Source organism: Nicotiana attenuata, chromosome 3, assembly GCF_001879085.1.
Source record: "Nicotiana attenuata strain UT chromosome 3, NIATTr2, whole genome shotgun sequence".
Lineage (NCBI taxonomy): Eukaryota > Viridiplantae > Streptophyta > Magnoliopsida > Solanales > Solanaceae > Nicotiana > Nicotiana attenuata.
The window spans coordinates 56,020,701-56,042,423 of record NC_031991.1 but is presented as its reverse complement, the minus strand read 5'-3'; positions in this window follow the sequence as shown (position 1 = coordinate 56,042,423).

The following is a 21,723-nucleotide window of genomic DNA, read 5'->3' as shown; positions in this document are numbered from 1 at the left end:
TACCGCTTTAATATTGTTTGAATTGTATATAATTATCTTCTTACGCCACCTCTCTGAGTCTTCTGAAAATGGTGCACACGTTCGCGTGGCCCGCTTTTTCTGTAGAAATTATACCAAATAGAACGAGGCTGGGCCGGCAACAAGGCCGGGTAGACTTTAGTGCTCCCGGTACGTTGCCCCCTCTTCGGCCCCAGTTGTCCGCTCGGGTAACCCAAGTCTAGAACACAATCCCAGGATTTAAACATAGAAAAACATAGCCTCATGCCGGATCCGTAATAGGAACGCTTATTTGCATCACGTGCATTTGACTTAGGGGACTCAACACAGCGGTTGGGTTCGTCTAGGACAGGTGTGCCCAAAATAACAGACCATCCTGATGCATCCTAGGTGTTATGTGAACATTATTTGTTTCGGCTTACATGCTGACCGGCTAGGGAAAAATAAAACAAAAGAAAAAAAACCAAGAGTGATGTAGGGTAGGAAATAAAGCCCGGTTCTAAAAATCCCGGTATTTGAAATATCCGGAATCTCTGCCAAAAAATTTTCAAAAAAAAAAAGAGAATTAAAAGAGAGTCATTTTACAAGAGTTCAAATGTGTCAAAATTCACCGAACTACGCAGGTCTGATTCTCACCGGATGTGGGATACGTAGGCAACCTACATAAGGTTCGTCCATATTTTTTTGAAAAAAGGGAGTCAATGGTCAAATAAAAGTAGTTTGGAGTTTTTGGTCAAAATAAGCCGATCTAGCTTCGGTAATATCCTAAATCGTTCCTGCCGAGATAACCTTAGAATATCTTCAGTTGTCGAAGGTCTATTTCCGTCAAAGAACGGACAAGTCTGTCAGTAAAGTGTCATTTTTAAAGTAATCCTCCCCGGCCTCAAAATTCATTCGGAATTGGGAGGGGGCCACGTTTGCAAAAATGGTCACTTTGCTAAAAAGAGCATATAGGGGAAGGACTCATGGTCCATTGATTTTTCGTAAAGAAATTGGAAATCCTGTTTTACAAAAGGTCCACCAGAGTCAACCCTAACCTTAAACCCTCCACAGGTACAAATGAATACTGTCCAGGACTTGTCACAAATGAACACTGCCCAGAACTCGTCAGAAGAGATCAGGAAACAGGCTCAGTTGCACCGGCGCATATGGTGGAATGATCTAGATGAAGATAATCAGAAGTGGGTGAAAAGACAATTGGGTGCTCTTATAAACATTTTGGAGATCTAACCACGGGACGACCTAATCAAGGCTTTGGTAACTTTCTGGGACCACGTCCACAATGTTTTTCGTTTCTCAGACTTCGAGATCACCCCTACTTTGGAAGAAATGGCCAGGTACATTGAGTTTGGCCGGGATTTGAGGAAGCAGCAACTTATATTTCCGAGGGCTCCTTCGGTGCACAAGTTCTTTGACCTCCTAAATATCAGTAAACAGATGAAGAAAGCCCATGTAAGCAAAGGGTGTTGGTCTTTCCATTTTTTGTACTTCAGGTTCGGGCACTCAGCTGGGTTTGAGACACATGAAAAGGGTTTGAGCAACAAACAAGATAAAGGCCTTTGGCAAATCCATCGCCGGTTCGCTTTTATTGTGGCGTTTTTGGGGATCATGGTTCTTCCAAATGAGGAAGGGACGGTAGATAATCGTATGATTAGAATTGCACAAATTCTCACTACCAAGGAAGATCATACACTTGTTCCGTTAGTGCTGGCGGATATCTACCAAGCATTGACATTTTGCAAAGCTGGGGCTCAGTTCTTTGAAGGTTGCAATATCCTTCTACAAATATGGTTGATCGAGCATCTTCGCCATCACCCCAGATTCATGAGTTATGGTCCAAGCCCGGATAACTTCATTACCAGTTACGAGGAAAGGGTGAAGGATTACAACATACCGGAAGGGTTTGAAGCATGGATCTCCCTCTTGAAAGCTCTCAAAGAAAGTCAGGTTGAGTGGACTATAGGATGGCTCCCGATGACAGAAGCCATATACATGACGGCTACCAAAGGTTACCTGAGATTGATGGGTGTGAGGAGTATTCAGCCATATGCACTGCAGAGGGTTTTGAGGCAGTTAGGTAGGTATCAGATTGTGCCCGAATATGAAGATCTAACCACCCAGGTCATTGAACTACATCCGGAAGCTGCATTGCCTGAGGCTCTAGTTCAGCAGGATTGGAATGGATGTCGGTATCTGAAAAATGGCACCCAGGTATCAGATGTTGCAAAGGGGGAAGTGGATCCAAATTATGCTGTATGGTTTGAGAAAAGGTCTTGTGTAAACAACGAGCCTGAGCTTGAGCCCGAGCCCGAGCCCGAGCCCGAGCCCGAGAGGCCTGCCAAAAGACCTCATGTTCAAGCTTTCAATGACAAAATCCAAGAAAGGATGGCCTAAGAGAAAAGGAAAAGGAATATCAAGCCGAGATTCACGCCTTGAAAGAGAAGCTGAGAAACATGGAATTCAACCAAGATCTCCAACCACAAGAAGCCGAAGGTGAGAAAAGAAAGTTAGCCCAAGAGAATGAAGCTCTCCGAGCCCAAGTTCGAAAAATGAGAATAGCAATTGAGAACCCGGGTAGGAGCAAAAAAGACAAAAAGCTCATCTATAACCTGACACAAAAGGTACGTGATTCTGAGGATGATTTGCAAAAGACTGAAGCGGAGCTAGTAAATGCCCGAGCTAAGTTAGCTAAGAATGCGGAGGGACGAACCAATTTCGTTCGACAAATGAAGGAGAAGTATGACAAAGGAATGATGAATATGAAGAAAAAGGTCAATGTCCTTGAAAATGAAATGGCCAAGCAGGCAAGAGACTTCAAAGCAAAAAGGGAGCACTGTTATGCCCTGATGGCACAGCTAGAGAAAGACTTTCAGCAGCTTCAAAAGCAAAACCATGCAGCCGAACAAGTTTTGGTGCCAGATCTCGGCAGATCGGACGGCTGCTACAGGAGAAGGGTAACATCAGAGAAAGGGTTAGGAGAATTGCAGACTACATTGTGATGAAATGCAACGAGTGTGAAGACATGACCAGATCCATGTTCTTCGCTTCAGTTATGATTTTTGTCCGACAGATCATGTATGACTTATTTCGCCTCTAAGAGGACATGGCGCAAAGGCCCGCAGCAAGGCCAACTGGAGCAGCAGTTGAAACACTTATGTATTCTTGACTTTGTTTGTTCGAGTCTGTTTTCGTCAGTTTCTTTTCAAGTCTTTATTGTCAGTTGTTAGTTCATTTTCGAGTCTGTATTTTCAGTTTTCTTTTGAAGTTGTCAACCCACTCATCGAGTCTGTAGGTCTTTATGTCTAAATTTGTAGGGGAAGTTGTCGTAATCAAGATGTTTTATTTTATGCTGTTTTATGAAATTTGAAAACCCCAAAAAAAAATTTTGTTTTTATTATTTCGCACACATTCCCAGAACTACGCTTGGTCTGATTCATGTGGCGTCATGATACGTAGGTAATCTCCATAGGATTCGATCATAACCATAAACTGATAAAGGAAAAAGAGAGTGGAAATAAGCAAGAGGGGAAATAATGGCAAAACAAGATAGGGAATAAATGGCAAGAATAAAAGGAAGAAAGAGAGCAAAAAAAAAGACGGGAATGAAAAGAAAGAAAGAAAATGCAAATTGATAATTAGTGAAAGCCGGGATGACGCAAGCAGCCATTCAAATGCCTGATAGAAAGGGTAAACTGTTTAGGTGCATTACATCCCCAACGTGCGGTTGCCTATCTGTTAAGCTCCTAATCCCTAACAAATTTTGCTTGTTGTCCTCAAATTCAGGCAGGTGGTTAGCTTGATCGGCATTCTGGCAACCCACTCGTACAACACCAGGTCTAAGAACAAGTTGATCATGGCTGGCCAAGAATTGGATGCAAGTGTTATTGATCCGTCCAGAGAAGGGGAAGAGTCTAAGGTTAATCTGAAAGAGGAACTGTATAAATTGAAACATCAGATGGCCGAAATGTACCAAGCCTGGGTGAAAGGGAATCCCCCACCAGCACACCCTGCCAAGCTTGCTTTCATCCCATCATTTGCTTAGTCCCAAGAATCTCCCACTACTGATTCATCCCCACAAAATGCACCGGGCTTCACCCATTACCACCATTATCAAGGCACCACTTCCCAGACCACACAAGCACAACCAGCTAAACCAATTCCATACCCCCCCCCCTCCACCAGCCACCCCTATTTTTGTGGCGCCACTGCCAGCTACACTTCATCGATCCTCCAGAGAGCCTTTGTTCCAAACCCAAGATAACCAATATTATCCCCGGAGCCTGCTTTCAAGGCCCCAGATCATTACCCCCACACTCCTCGTTTCGTCCTCCCAACTGAGGCAGAAAAACCACCTAAAAACCCAGAGCAGGAGGAGATGTTCAGGAAAGTAAAAAGTCTGGAACAATCATTCAGAAGCATGCAGGGATTAGGAGGCCAGGTGAGCGTGGCCTACAAAGATTTGTGTCTATTCCCCGACGTTCAGTTGCCTGTGGGAATCAAGATGCCTAAATTCGACCTATATGACGGGCACGGGGACCCGGTGGCCCACTTTAGGGGATTCTGCAGTAACATGAGAGGAGCGGGTGGAAGAGATGTGTTGTTAATGGCCTACTTCAGCCAAAGTTTGAGTGGCGCGACATTAGAGTGGTATACACGTCAAGATCATAACCGATGGTATACTTGGGATGATTTGGCCCAAGCTTTCGCCCGTCATTTCCAGTACAACATCGAGATTGTTCCGGATCGATTGTCTCTAACTAAGATAGAAAAGAAGCCAGGAGAAATTTTCAGAGAATATGGTTTTCGCTGGAGAGAACAAGCGGCAAGAGTCAACTCTCCGATGGAGGAGAACGAAATGGTGCAGTATTTTCTGCAAGCTTTGGAACCCACTTACTTTGGCCACCTGATATCGGCCATAGGCAAGTTATTCAACGAGGTAGTGAAGATGAGTGGCATGGTGGAAGAAGGTCTTAAGTCAAGCAAAATCATGAGTTATTCGGCAATCAAAGCAACCACCCAAGCCATCCAAAATGGTACCGGAGGAGTGATTGGAAAGAAAAAGAAAGATGATGTGGCAACAGTTGATTCAGGATCGTGGTTTGGACCAAAGGGCCCGTCACACCATTATACCCAGCCTCGACCCCAACACAGAGCCTACACCCAAAACCCCTATAATCCACCCCAACATTACTACCCATCACCAGACCCTCATATCTCTGTCCACCATGCCCAGTCATATACCAAACCACAATGGCGTCCCCCAGTCCCACAAAACACCTACCCAGCTCCACAAAATGCTTACCCACCTTCCCGAGCCTACCGAAACCCTCCCGGTCCAGGTTTCCGACCCAATCCAGCATTCAAGAATGAGAGGAAGCGGAAGAAAACTTTCACCCCGTTGGGGGAGTCTTATACTAGTTTGTTCCATAGATTGAGGCAGTTAGATATGCTGAGGCAAATTGAGTCGAAATTGCCAAGCCCTCCGCCCAAGAATCTTGATTACTCTGTGAGCTGTGAATATTGTTCTAGAACTCCGTGGCATGATACAGAGAAGTGCTGGCACTTGAAAAATGCCATCCAGGAGCTCATTGACACGAACCGAATTGAAGTCCAAACCTCAGAAGCACCCAATTATTAACCAGAACCCATTACCAGCCCACGAGGGAACAAACATGATCGAGATAGTACACAAAGGTAGGGAGCCCAAGAAGCCATCGCAATCTGTTATGATGATTCGATCCAGCGAGGTCCAGCCAGCAAAAGGGAAAATTGTTGCAAATACAATGGTTGAAGGAGCATTGAATAAGTTGAGCATGACAAAAGGTGAACCCTTTGTGGTAATTGAGAAGAGATCTACAAGTGATACGAAGTCACAAGTGATTGTGCCAGGATTGGAAAACAAGCCTATCTTAATTGTGAAGGGTGCCCGCACGGACCCTGTCATCATCAAGCCTGTAACCCAGTTGCCGGTAATCAACACCAAGGCTGTTCCCTGGAGCTATGAACGGGTGACAGTGACTTACAAGGGGAACGGAGTGAAAGAAGAAGTCAATGAGGCCCAAGGGTTAACTCGTTCGAGGAGATGCTTTGCCCCAGAAGAGTTGAGAAAAGCTAAGGCAATCAAGGATTACCCAGTTCTAGTAAAAAGAGCAGTCACTGAGGAAGAAGCGGAGGAGTTTCTGAGGAAAATGAAAGTACAAGATTACTCCATCGTGGAGTAGTTGAGAAAGACTCCCGCTTAGATTTCATTGCTGTCATTGTTGATTCATTCAGATGAGCATCGTCGGGCCCTAATGAAAATCCTGAACGAAGCTCATGTCCCTGACAAAATTTTAGTAAACCATCTGGAGAAGATCGCCAACAAAATATTTGAGGTGAACAGGGTCACATTTTTGGATGATAAGTTGCCCATGGAAGGAACTGAACACAACAAAGCCTTCTGTCTTACGGTAAAATGTGAAGAATTTGTGGTCACCGGGGTGTTAGTTGATAATTGTTCAAGTGCAAATATCTGCCCCCTCTCTACTCTGAACAAGCTAAAAGTTGATGATGAGAGGATTCATAAGAATAGCATATGTGTCTGGGGATTTGACGGTGTGGGGAAAGATTCAATTGGTTATATAGTGCTTGAGTTGACAATAGGACCGGTGGAATTCACCATGAAGTTCCAAGTATTGGACGTGGTCGTCTCCTACAATTTGCTGCTGGGTCGGCCGTGGATACATGCCGCCAAAGCAGTCCCGTCCTCATTACACCAGATGGTCAAGTTTGAATGGGACAGACAAGAAATTGTCATACATGGTGAGGATAATTTGTGTGCTCACAGCGATGCCTCTGTTCCGTTTATTGAGGCCAAAGACGATGAAGGGCCGTGGATATACCAAGTTTCTGAAATGGTGTCGATCAAGAAAATTCCAGAAGGGAAGTCTCTTCCAGCTCCAAAGATAGCCTCTGCATCCGTCATGGTGGCCGTCGAAATGCTGAAAAACAGATTTGTGCCAGGTAAAGGTTTGGGTGCATCCTTACAGGGTATCATACAGTCGGTGTCTCTCCCTGAAAATTTGGGTACGTTCGGTCTTGGATTCAAACCCACAGCAGCAGATGTGAAAAGAGCTAAAAGGTTGAAACAGAAGGCGTGGGCACTCCCAAAGCCTATCCCACGTCTCTCCGGGTCTTTCTTCAAGCCAAGGGCCAGGAAATGCCCAGCAACAACAGTTTCCAGTCCTGTGGTTAACATGGATGAAGAGTTAATGGAAAGGTTTCAGAGTTTATTTGATGATGTGAATATGGTGGAAGTTGGAGAAGGGTCTAGCAAGGCAGATGTGCAGTTCGTCGGGCCGAATGTAAAGCTTAACAATTGGAAGGCTACTCTCTCCCTATCCGGAAGGAGTCTTGGTAGTTTGTTTTGTTTTCCTTTCCGTCTGGGTCATTCCAGGGTTGTGACCCAGACTTTTTATTTTCCGCTTGTTGATGTACAAACCCTGTTATCCTTTATTTTACAATGAAATGCAATTTCCCTTTTTCCATCTTTCCTGATAGCTTTATTTTCCTTTTCTTTTCTGTATAGTTCTTTTTATGCTGGTTTCAATGACATGACATACATGAGGAATCCTCGGCCCAGTCTTAAAAGTCAACCTAATTCCGAAATAATAATTCAAGAAATAGAGTGCGATGATGAATCGGAATATGATGAAGATGAAGCCTTTGAAGAGATTAGTAAGGAACTAAGTCATTTTGAAGGAAAACCCAAGCCTAACCTGAATGATATGGAAGCAATCAATTTAGGAGACCCAGATAATGTCAAAGAAACTAAAATAAGTGTCCATCTTGAACCGCAAATCAGAGAGGAGATAATTAAAGTATTGTTTGAGTATAAGGATATTTTTGCATGGTCGTATGATGATATGCCTGGCTTAAGTACTGATTTGGTGGTTCATAAATTGCCAATTGATCCAGCATTCCCTCCCGTCAAGCAGAAGTTGAGAAAGTTCAAAACTCACATGAGTGTAAAGATCAAAGAAGAAGTCACAAAGCAGCTTAACGCCAAGGTCATTCGAGTCACACGGTATCCCACGTGGTTAGCCAATGTTGTGCCTGTGCCGAAGAAAGACGGTAAAACCCGAGTGTGTGTTGATTACCGTGACCTCAACAAAGCAAGTCCAAAGGACAATTTCCCACTACCAAATATCCACATTTTGATTGATAATTGTGCCAAGCATGAGATTGGGTCTTTTGTGGATTGCTATGCGGTGTATCATCAGATTTTGATGGATGAGGAAGATGCGGAAAAGACAACATTCATCACACCATGGGGAACTTATTGCTACCGAGTGATGCCATTCGGTCTAAAATACACTCGGGCAACTTACATGAGGGCGATGACGACCATATTCCATGACATGATACACAGGGAAATCGAGGTCTACGTGGACGATGTGATCATAAAGTCCAGGAAGCAGTCTGACCACGTCAAAGACTTGAGAAAATTTTTCCAGAGGCTCCGCAGGTACAATCTTAAGCTCAACCCTGCAAAATGTGCATTTGGTGTTCCATCTGGGAAACTATTGGGATTTATAGTCAGTCGTCGAGGCATTGAGCTGGACCCATCAAAGATCAAAGCTATTCAAGAATTGCCACCTCCAAGGAACAAGACTGAGGTGATGAGTTTGCTCGGGCGATTAAATTACATCAGCAGGTTTATTTCTCAACTCACAACAACTTGTGAGTCCATCTTTAAGTTGTTAAAGAAGGATGTTGCGGTCAAATGGACTGACGAATCCCAGGAAGCATTTGATAAGATCAAAGATTATTTGTCAAACCCAAATGTGTTGGTCCTGCCGGAACCCGGGATGCCTTTAATTCTTTATTTGACAGTCTTGGACAATTCGTTTGGCTGTGTATTGGGCCAACATGACATCACTGGCAGGATGGAGCAAGCCATCTATTACCTCAGCAAGAATTTCACATCTTATGAGGTCAAGTACACTCACCTTGAAATGACATGTTGCGCCCTAAATTGGGTAGCACAGAAGTTGAAGCATTATTTATCATCCTACACTACTTACCTCATCTCTCTCCTGGATCCTTTAAAGTACATCTTTCAGAAGCCCATGTCCACAGGAAGGCTCGCAAAATGGCAAATCTTGCTCACATAGTTCGACATTATCTATGTGACTCGGACCGCGATGAAAGCCCAAGCATTGGCTGATCATTTGGCCGAAAACCCGGTCGACGAGGAGTATGAACCATTGAGGACTTATTTCCCCGATGAAGAGGTGATGCATATTGACGAACTGGAGCAGGTCGAAGAACCAGGTTGGAAACTTTTCTTTGATGGAGCTGCTAACATAAAAGGTGTCGGAATAGGGGTCGTGCTCATTTCTGAAATAGGGCATCACTATCTTGTTACGGCCCAGCTTCGTTTCTATTGCACCAACAACATGGTTGAGTATGAGGTATGCATTTTGAGTTTCAGATTAGCTGTAGACATGGGTCTCCAGGACGTCTTGGTCTTGGGAGACTCAGACCTTCTGGTGCACCAGATTCAAGGAGAATGGGAAACACGGGATTTAAAGCTCATACCGTACCGGCAATGTTTGCACGATCTTTGTCAACGGTTTCGATCAGTAGAGTTCAGGCATATTCCGAGAATCCATAATGAGGTTGTCGATGCTTTGGCTACCTTAGCGTCAAAGTTGCACCATCCGGACAAAACCTATGTCGACCCTCTGCATATTCAAGTTCGTGATCAGCATGCCTATTGTAATATGGTTGAGGAAGAACTAAACAGTGAACCATGGTTCCATGACATCAGGGAGTACATCAGAATGGAGGTATATCCGATACAAGCCACATGCGATCAAAAGAGGACAATTCGACGTTTAGCTAGTGGATTTTTCTTGAGTGGGGGATCTTGTACAAAAGAGCCCCAGATCTTGGGTTGTTGAGATGTATCAACGCAAAGAAAGCCACGACTATCATGACCAAAGTACATTCCGGAGTTTGCGGGCCTCATATGAGTGGGTATGTTCTGGCAAAGAAAATTCTTTGAGCACGTTGTTATTGGCTCACCATAGAGCGAGATTGTATCAGTTTTGTGCGCAAGTGCCATTAATGCCAAGTACACGGAGATTTGATTCACTCTCCGCCATCTGAATTGAACACAATGTCCGCACCATGGCCCTTTGTTAGTTGGGGTGTGGATGTCATCGGACCAATTGAGCCAGCAGTATCCAATGGGCACAGGTTCATTCTGGTGGCCATTGTTTATTTCACTAAGTGGGTTGAAGCTAAAACTTTCAAGTCTGTGACCAAGAAAGCAGTGGTGGATTTTGTCCATTCAAATATCGTTTGTCGGTTCGGGATCCCAAAGGTGATCATCACATATAATGGTGCTAATATCAACAGTCACATGATGAAAAAGGTATGTCAGCAGTTTAAGATTACGCATTGCAATTCCACCCCATACCGCCCCAAGCCGAATGGAGCAGTCGAGGAAGCCAACAAGAACATAAAGAAGATACTTCGGAAAATGGTGCAAGGCTCCAGGCAATGGCATGAAAAGTTGCCCTTTGCGTTGTTGGGTTATCGCACTATTGTTCGCACTTCAGTAGGTGCGACTCCTTATTTGTTGGTATATGGCACAGAAGCGGCGATACCCGCGGAAATTGAAATCCCGTCCCTTTGGATTGTTGCTGAAGCCGAAATTGATTATGATGAGTGGGTCAAAACTCATATGGAGCAATTAGTTTGATTGATGAAAAGAGATTGGCAGCAGTGTGTCATGGCCAATTGTATCAAAAGAGAATGGCAAGAGCATACAACAAGAAGGTGCGTCCCCGAAAATTTGAAGTGGTTCAGCAAGTATTGAAACGCATCCTTCCACATCAGGCTGAAGAAAAAGGCAAGACAAGAGTGTTGTCCAATGGTGCATTGTATTTAACGTACATAGAAGGCAAATGTGTAGACATAGCTATCAATTCCGATGCAGTCAATAGATATTATGTATGATTTCTTTGGTTTAAATTGTGTTTGTTTGTACTTGGCATGTTTTGATGATTGGAATGATGAAGGCATTTTGTTCTGCTATCTAAACACTTTATCCTTTGTTACCCCTTTCAGCCTTATTTATTTCCTTTCATACCCCTCTTTTGGAATCAGAAGCGAAGTTCAGTAAAGAAGTAAAGAAGATAAATAAAGAAGAGAAAAGAGAAAAAAGAGAAGAGGAAAAGAGAAAAGGGATTGAAAAAAAAAGTAAGTAAAGCAAAAGAAAGAAAAGAAAAAAAAAGAAAAAAAAGAAGAAAAACAAAAAAGAGAAAAAGAGAGAGAAAAGAAGAAAAAAAAAGTACAAAAAACAAAGCAATTCTTATGTCATGAACTACGTTTGACCTGATTCCTTTTAAGGATACGTAGGCAGCCTCACGGTTCGGTCCCATCAAAATAAAAATCTCAAAAGTCCCCAAGCAAACAAACTGGGGCATAAGTTGTGGTTGTTGTAAGAAATCTGATTCCAAGAGTTGTAATTTTGAACCCATTTGAGTTGTTTTGAGCCTTTTGATATCCTTTCTTTCTAACCTTATCCAAAAACCCACATTACGGTCCAAAGAAAGACCTTCCGATCAGTCTTCGAGAGATGCCAAGTCAAGCAAGTAGAGGTGATTCATATCAGGGGCAGCACTCCTGTTTAAGCAGGAAAAATGAAAATGAGAGAGTCTTATTGGTGAAAACCCTCACGGGCACCGTAAGGCGACGGAAAGCTGAGGGAAATCAAAAAACGAGAGAGTCTTATTGGCGAAAACCCTCACGGGTACCGTAAGGCGACGGTGAGTTGAGAGATGAGCAAATGAGAGAGGTTTGTTGGTGAAAACCCTTCAGGGCACCACAGGCCAAACAAGGTCAGTGATTGGGCAAAGAAATCGGGTTATGAAGATCTTGGGGCACAAAGTATGACAACCGAAAGGTGATTGGTTGAGTAGATTGGGCCAATTAATCCGAAATGCATGTCATGATCATTGGTACCAGCTGATCCCCCTCGGATAAGTCTTTTTTTTTCTTTTCCCTCAAACAGTCATCCAGTTTCGGATTTTCTTCTTTATTCCTAACTCTCAAAGTCATTGCATTTCATTTCTTTTTTGTTTATTTCTCTAAGGTTTGTCCAATGTCAGCCTTGTCTAAGCAAGTAAGAAGGGACTTCAAAGCTTACTACCAACTTTCCAATTGCACGAAGAAAAGTGCGGCCAGAATGTACCAGAGATAGCATGATCTAAAGCGGGGAATAAGGTGCCAGTGAAAGTTCCATTGGTTTAGTGGTTTGGTTCAGATAAAAGGGTCAGGAATGTGAAAACAACAATTTGGGTGCAGAACACTTGGTCATTCAGGGTCCTGCGTTTGAGAGTCGGTTAGAAAGTCAAACAATTCTTGGCCAGTTCAAGGCAGCCAGTCAAAGCAAAGCGCAGTAGCGGAAGGGCCACCCCCAGCAACAATGCCGCAAGCTAACCACCACATTAACTGACAAGATTTTTCTTTGACTGGAACAGGGGCAGAAAATCTCGTTTGTTTCGAAGAAACCCTCCGTAAGGAAAGCAAGTGCCAGACAGACTCGACAGAAAGCTCCAATACCCCCTTGGATAACAGGATTTAGTAAGTTTTGAGGCCCTCGCAAATGACAAAATCTGACGAGAGGTCTACTTTTGGGAAACGTAATTTTGCATTTAAGTTGTCACTTTCGAAATAGGGTTTGGTTTGAAATTTTTAGGATAAAGGAATTTAATTTAGAATTTATTTTGGTAACAAGAATTGATTAACATTCACAAATGTTCCCAATATCACACTAGGGCAGAAAATTTCTTTTGCTTTGTCTGTTTTGATGAAATTAGGCACCCGCCTGAAGAACAAAGGGACACAGTGCAAAGAAAAGCAGTTTCAGAGGAGGCAGTTCAAGTTTTCGAAATCAGGACCCCACCTGAAGAACAAAGGGAGACAGTGCAAAGAAAAGCAGTTTCAGAGGAGGCAGTTCACGTTTTGGAAATCAGGCGCCCACCTGGAGAACAAAGGGAGAGCAGTTCAAGTTTTGGAAATCAGGCGCCCACCTGGAGAACAAAGGGAGAGCAGTTCAAATTTTGGAAATCGGGCGCCCACCTGGAGAACAAAGGGAGAGCAGTTCAAGTTTCGGAAATCGGGCGCCCACCTGGAGAACAAAGGGAGAGCAGTTCAAGTTTTGGAAATCAGGCGCCCACCTAGAGAACAAAGGGAGAGCAGTTCAAGTTTTGGAAATCAGGCGCCCACCTAGAGAACAAAGAGAGAGCAGTTTAAGTTTTGGAAATCAGGCGCCCACCTGGAGAACAAAGGGAGAGCAGTTCAAGTTTTGGAAATCAGGCGCCCACCTGGAGAACAAAGGGAGAGCAGTTCAAGTTTTGGAAATCAGGCGCCCACCTGGAGAACAAAGGGAGAACAGTTCAAGTGTTGGAAATCAGGAGCCCATCTGGAGAACAAAGGGAAGCAGTTCAAGTTTCAAGGAAAAGCAGTGCAAGTGTTGGAAATCAGGCGCCCACCTGGAGAATAAAGGGAAATAGTTCAGGTTTCGAGAAAGGCAGTGCAAGTGTTGGAAGTCAGGCGACCACCTGGAAAACAAAGGGAAAGCAGCAATGTTCAAAGGAAGACAATTCACGTTCAGCAGTCAGGTGCCCGCCTGAAGAACAAAGGGAAAAGCACCTCAGAATACAATTCAAGTCAGCAACAAAGGAAGCTCACCTAGAGAATACAAGTCAACAGAGCCGCAAAAACTGCAAGATCAAGTTTGAGGATGTATAGATAGGATTATTGTAGTTCATAGATCGTAGTTTAGTCTAGCTTCTTTTATTGTGTCTTGGTGTAATAAGGAGTTCAGCAAGCAGTAGAAGCAGCAGCAACAGTGAAATCACAGCTTCCTGGTAGTCCCAGCTACCAAAACTCCCCGAACTACACTGACCTGATTCCTTTATAGCCAAGGATATGTAGGCAACCTTGGAAGCAGGGTGCAGTCAAATCTTTCAAAAATGCTTCCCACGGAGTATTCAAACGGACGAAAATCGCTCGTATCCGCTCACTTTATCTTTGCACGAAAACTCTTCATGTTTCCGAGCAAAGAGGGGCAGCTGTGAGCAAGTGATTTTTGCCCTATATGAATTACTCCCATAAGTTCAAGAAAATAAATTTTTCCCATTATTTGTAATTTGGTAGATTTTTCATAGGACTTTTGTTAATTGTTTGCGTCTATCTGTGCATGCTTATTTTATTTAAATCGTGAAAAATACCAAACATACCATGCATTGCATTTAGGATCTATTTTTACATTTTTAGGATAATTAGTAAATTATTTGTTTTAGAAAAAAATGAAAAAAGAAAATCAAAAAATGACTCACTTTGCATTTTTAACCTTTTTAATTTTAAATTTTTGTAGTTTTTCTTTTAATTTAGGAGTTAATTAATTTTTATAAATACTATGACAAGTAATTAGCTTAATTTGGTAATTTAATTTAGTTCAAGAGTTAATTTAGGATTTAAATAAATTAAAGAAAAAAATTGAAAATTGAAAAGAAAAAGAAAAGAAAATAAAAGGGCTGTTGATTTTGGGCCACTATTATCGCAGCCCAAATAATTTCCCCTTCCAAACCCGTTTCGGATCCGGCCCAAACTCCACCCCATACTCGGTCCAGCCATGCCTAAAGCCAAACGACCACGTTCACCCTATCTCATCTCAATCGTTGGATCTCATTGATCCAACGGATCAAAACTAAGGTCCCCTAGGTATATTAGTGTCTGAACGACCCCTACCCCCCCTCCCCCAATTCCACTTCCCCCTCATTCCGCCCCCTCTCAAACCCTAGAGATCGCCGCCCTAAAACCCCACTGCCTCCGCCTTACTCCACCCACCGGAAATCGCCTCACGGCGATTCCGGTGGTCCAATCGTTTCCAAATTAACACCATGAACTCCCCTTCACCTCCCCGTTCCAAATCTCCACTCCATTTCCCTCGAATCCCATTTAAATCACTCTAATTTCGGATCTGAATCCAAGACCTAAAAACCCTAAGTATCCAAATCCACCCAAAATCGCACTCTATAATCCTCACACGTTCATGAACCCAAACCCCTCAGTAGTTTCCCCAAAAACCCGACCAAATTCGCCCAATTCCAGATCTGTGACATGCAAAGGTTCAAGCCCCAAGCCTTTAAGTTTCCAAGGATGATTTAGTTTGAAACTGATGTTGATCGTTTGTTCTCAACAAGAACATTCGATTAACATCAGTTTTGGCTTAAATCTGAGCAGCCCGGACGTTCGTCTGAGCCAACCGTCGTTCGCCTAGCCTAGGTATCTCGTTTGTTTTCTTCATCTTTTTCTTTGATTTCTCTTCCCATTTTCCTTTCTTTTCCTCCAATTTTCCTTAATCTGTTTTCTTTTAGTTTTTTTTTCTCTTGACCAAAAATAAAGAAATTTAGATAATTATAATCTATGGATTAATAGGATCTCTTATTGCTTAATCGGTAGTGTTTTAGGTCTCATTTAGATTTATTAATTTGGTTTGGTTCGTGTTTAATTAGGTTAGTTCGTAAAAGATTAGTTGATTACTGCAAGTTTCAATTATCGTTTTGCTGTTTTGAATCATAGTTTAGTATGCTTGCATCGTTTAATTAGCTTAAATATTTTTGCTCTAAAGTTCATGTTCATCTGGGTTTCATTATGAACTTGGTTCATTTTAAGTTTGTTTCCAAGCTTTAAGATGTTCAAAGTTTTGGGCTCTGTGGTTTTGTTTTTGATCCGTTGGTGATTATTTGTTTTGATTGGTCCAATTTGCCATATTTGTCAATTCTTAAGGATCTTAGGGGTCTAATTGTAAGTAAGGAAACTTAAGGGGGGTCATAAAGGATTTAGGCAGAGACTGTAATAAGCAGGTTGTATAAGGGTAATTTAGGGTTTATCTATTTAGGGGAATATCAGATTATTCTAGAGCAAGGGCAGCTGGCCTCATTTGGTTAGCTGAAGTGCTGAAACCAATGAGAAAGGGACAGCTGTCCATTTTCTGTTAAGAAAAGATGCCCTGTGAGGGGTATTTTGGGGAAATCCCATTGCCTTGCCTTGGAGGGCACACAACAAATTTCTGTTGTATAAATAAGGCCCTCCCCTCTCACTTTTGAGGGGCCGGGGGATACTCTGAAAATACTAAAAATTTCCTGCATCATTTTGGGTCATAAACTGCTGGGAATTATCTCTTTGAGTTCATTGTTAGTAATAGCTTAAGACTTTCAAAGTATTTCTAGTTTATTTGGTTTTTAAAATGATTTAAAAGCTGAATGTTGTTGTGTTGATGACACTAGTCTACTGCTGTTGCTGAACTCCTCACTCTCATTGTTTTATTTTGACCTTCAGCTATTCCTTGGACTGTGAATAGCATGTGATGTGTAAATATGCAATCCGATGTGGAAAATATGATGAATATGAGTCATTTACTAGATCTTATTCCCCTGTTCTTCAATTTCATTTATGTTATGTAATAGTATAGCTATATTATATGCATTCTACTTCCTTTTCATGATTATTGATGTTGTATTACGCCATTAAGTTTGGTGGTGAATATTTCAGTGTCTCTTGTTAGGTTCTGAGTTGGTTAAAACTTGTCATGGGTATAGAGAAAGGCTCAAGGCTTTTGCAGTTAAGAGTCTAGGTCATATGAGGAATTTCTTGTGATTCTATTTAGATCTATTCAAAATTGGCGTTAACTTTCAGATTCAGGGGTTAGTCATAGGACAATTTCGTTGGCTTATTTTCTTTTAGAGTTTGGTTCAAGAATTTTGTTTTTTTAAAGAGCTACAGTTGAACAATAAGTTGTTATATTGATAAATGTAAACTATTTCAAACTGTGAGAATTTCCACTACTGCTTGTAAAGGTCAGAATTGAGGTCTGAATCTCACCCAATGTGTTTATAATTTAGCTCGAGCCAATTTCAGATGGGAACACTGATTCTTATATTTTATTCAATTAAATTCCAGCAGTTTTCCTTTTAGATAGGTAATATGATTATTTGGTTGTTGTAGCATTTTGGGTTTGGTATACTAATTTGCTACAGGCTGATCAAGCCAATGGGCTTAGCCAGCTCCTTGGGCTTCGGAGGTGTCCTCCTTCTGTGGGGACTCGATCTTGAGTCCCATGTTTTTTTTTGCATTTATTTTTTTTACCAGATCTAGCTTACTTTGGGCTTGGTCTTTGAAGCCATCTGGAAATGAGGAATCGTTCGCCTTATCGTTCTTTGGGCCTGCTTTTGAGCCCAAATTCTCATTTAATTGCTGCTGCTGATTTTGTCTAACAGGTGTGGCCCAAACACCTGAAAGCCCAGAGCACCCTTTCTTTAGTAGTTATTTAAATATGGCCTTAAATCACATTGGTTAAAGTAATTCTTGTAATTATATTGAGGTGTGCCATCAAATTAATCTATGACCCTCACATGATACGATTAGATATTAGAATAAATATCCGTAGGAAAGCCGCTAGGCACGTTTAAAATACAATTGTGATTGTGTATACGTTCGGGTAACATAATAACGATTCTAAAAACCAATTCGGGGTATGCGTTCGCGCAACCTTGAACAAATATTCTTAATAATAAAATGGGTTTTCATGAGCTACTAATTAATTGAGTTCATATAGTCCGAGGTGTGTCATCCACCATTTAATCATACATGGCCCTCGTATTAATTTCATAATTTAGATATAACAAATGACATATGTTCGTAGTTTGCTTTAGGCACGTTTAATATACTATCGCGATTGTGGACACGTTCGCGTGACATGATTGCGATTTCTGAAAACAAAATCGGAGTATGCATTCGTGCAACTTTGGCCAAACTCACTTAACAATAATAAAGCGCTATTAATTGTGGACACGTTCGCGTGACATAATTTTGACGCGCCAAACAAACGGGTACACGTACGCGTGACCTGTTTCAAGATAATATTTTTTAATAAAAGAAGGCAAATGCACATAGGTTCTAAAATCAGTAATTAAACAATTTTTTTAAGCCGGGTATGATCAAAGAGACCGTGCTAGAACCACGGAACTCGGGAGTTCCTAACACCTTCTCCCGGGTTAACAGAATTCCTTACCCGGATTTCTGTATTCGCAGACCGTAAATAGAGTCAAATTTCCTCGATTCGGGAATTTAAACCGGTGACTTGGGACACCATAAATTATCCTAAGTGGCGACTCTGATTCTAATAAATAATCCTGTTTCGAATGTCACTTTAATTGGAAAAAACTCCCTTATACTCCCTTTCGGGGGTGTGAAAAAGGAGGTGACACAAGGTCTTGCCATCAAATCTAGTCTTCAGGTTCCGCACCTTGGTCACATAGGTACCCTTCTTAATGTGGGCTACGTTGGCATAGAACTCTTTGACCAAGTGCTCATTGGCATCTGGCAGCTTGCTTGTGAAGTGTTTCCACCCCACTCTTTTATCAAATTGCCGCTTCACATTGGGGTTGTGGGGGCAGAAGATCCCTTTCTATAAATTGACGCTCAAGTGTGAGTGACCTCTGAGGCCACCACGCCCAAAATTTGTGGTAGTATTTCTCACTTACAAATCTTTGTTGCCATACCTCCGAGTTCCTTGTTCTCTCTAACCCTCCTATCCGGGTGTCACCACCCCTCCCGTCGTTAGGTATCTCAGCATCTACATCAATTGGTTCCTGTCTAGGTGGAAAAGTTGTAGGAGAGGCTGATGCTGAAGACTCACTACTCTCTTCTGAGCCATCAGACGACTCAGAAGAAGCAGGAGAAGTAGAGGAAGCAGGGGGTGTAGGCTCATCTCTCAACTGGAACTCCCTGAGAAGTTTGGTACATAAGTAGTTACAGAATCACCCTCTGAGGCTTCCCGGGAAGGGACATAATCACTACCCTTAGAATGAGATGTGGCTCTGTCCACAGCTCTAATGGTCTTTCGCATTTTCCCAATGCTAGGGGTAACTTGATTTTCCCCCATCCCCTACATCGGGAGGACTCTGCTTTCTCTTTTTGTTTCTCGCTTCCACGTCTAGATTTTACCATCGTCTGCATAAACAATCAGTGAAAGATCATTAGTATTGGTGCTAAAAGAATCAGTAAAGAAAAACAGATGTAATGTTGGCAGTGTTTCACAAACAGAGATCCGCTGACAGCGGATAAAGGAGGGCGATCGGGAAATGGTTACCGCTGAGAGCGGAAAAAGGGCCGCAGCCAGGGAGGAATGGGGATCAGACTACCCATCCTCTGAATCTAAAAAATTGTTGAGCGCGGAATTTTGGGTGCGGCCGCGGAAAAACAACCGCGGCCGCGGATCCATTTCTGTACTTTTCTGAACTTAAGTTCCGCTGTCCGCGAAAAATGAAGCGCGGCCGCATAAAGCCAGCCGCTGTCGGCAAAATTTCCATCGCTGACTACGGAATTCAAACCATTTTTAGCAATCACTTTCACAAGAACGCTGACCGCGGAATTACATCCGCGGTCGCGAAATTCATAAAATAGCTGGGCAACCTAGGGTGTCTCTTTTTCTAGTCATTAATGGGTATCAGAAATGCCACTCACCCCTCTTAGGTATGCACAACAAGTAGTTTCATGGATTTTAGGAACAAATAATTATAAACTACATAACCCTAATTGGAACTAAAAGGAAAGAAGAAAACGTTAAGCTAAAAGAAAAGGAAAATAAAATTATAGAAGAATTGCTATGCTTTGACATACTAGTAGTTTGAATTGGTGTTGGAATTTAACTTCTAATTGGCATTATGCAGTTTAGGGCTCAGAGGAGCGGAGATGAACACTAGTTTTTCTTTTTGAGAATGAAAATGGCGAAAAGGGTAAGGTCTGATGACCTTCTATTTATACTAAAAAGCCCGGGACCCACAAAGCTTACCTGGCGCAGCCGCGAAATTCCACCGCGGTCCGCGCTTTTACCTTTCAGAAGGGCTGCTTGATCAACATTTCCGCTGGGAGCGAAAAAATGAGCGCGGCCGCTGAACCGCTCCGCTCACCGCAGAAAAACCTCCGCAAATGCGGATGAAACTTTAGAGAAGTCTCATTTTAGACTTTTCAAGTCTGCGTACGCTACCAAATTACGCCTCTGCGAAATGCTTCCGCTGATCACGGAATTTTGAGCGCGGTCAGCGGTCCAGTTACAAACTTAGCCAAATTTTTCCAGTATTGTCCTACACTGCATTAAAATTTCCTACACATATCTCACAATCAGTTAGTCCAGAATAAATCCTACACTAAGAAGAAAATCAAAAAGAAGAAAAACACATGGTTTGCCTCCCAAGAAGCGCCAGATTTAACATCGCGGCACGATGCAGGTTACCATCAATCATTTGCGATGGATCATTGCCACCACGTGGCTGTCATCAAACTTGCCAAGGTAGTACTTTACTCTGTGCCCATTAACTCTGAAGATTTTACCATTTTTGTTTTTCAAATCAAGAGCACCAAACGTAGTTACATGCACCACCTCAAAAGGACCACTCCATTTTGACTTGAGCTTTCCCGAAAACAGTCGTAACCGAGAATTGAATAAAAGAATCAAATCACATTCCTTGAATTCTTTGCTATGGGAATACTTGTCATATCAGTACTTCATCTTGTCCTTATACAAGGACGAGCTAGAATAGGCATGGAACCTAAACTCATCAAGTTCATTGAGTTGTTCTACCCGAAGATTTGCTGCAACATCCCACTCAAGATTTAACTTCTTCAAAGCCCACATGGCCGTGTGCTCTAACTCAACCGGAAGATGGCATGCTTTCCCAAATACCAACCGGTACGGAGACATACCAATTGGAGTGTTGTAAGCAGTCCTATAAGCCCACAAAGCATCATCCAGTTTGTTTGACCAGTCAGTCCTATTTGCATTTACAGTTTTTGACAATATGCTCTTTATCTCCCTGTTAGAGACCTCAACTTGCCCACTAGCCTGAGGATGGTAAGGGGTTGATACCTTATGATTGACTCCATACTTTGCAAGCAAAGTGTCAAATGCCTTATTGCAGAAATGAGAACCCCCATCACTGATGATTGCCCTAGGAGTGCCAAACCTTGTAAAAATATTTTTCTTCAAGAACACCACTACACTCCTTACCTCATTGTTAGGCAAAGCCATGACTTCAACCCACTTGGAAACATAATCAAAAGCAACCAGAATGCACGTGTTACCACATGAACTCACAAAAGGCTCCATGAAGTCAATGCCCCACACGTCAAATATGTCAACCTCAAGAATAGTGGTGAGAGGCATTTCATCCTTCTTTGAAATTCCACCAGCTCTCTGACACTCATCACATCTCTTCACAAGCTCACCCGCATCCTTGTACAATGCAGGCCAATAAAAACCACAACTAAGCACCTTTGAAGCCGTCCTCGCCCCACAATGATGACCACTGTAGGGAGAGGAATTACAAGCATCAAGAATACTCATTTGCTCCTCTTCGGAACACATCTCCGGATCACACCACAATTATAAATTTTGAACAAATAAGGCTCATCCCAGGAGTAGTCCAAGCTATCCTGTTTAAGCTTCTTCCTTTGGTTAGAAGAGAGCTCATACGGAACAATGGCGGTCACAAGAAAGTTGGCAACATCACCAAACCAAGGCATTCTATTCACAGACACGGAGAGGAGTTGCTCATCAGGGAATGAATCATTAATTTCGAGGCCATCACGGGGCCTCCCCTC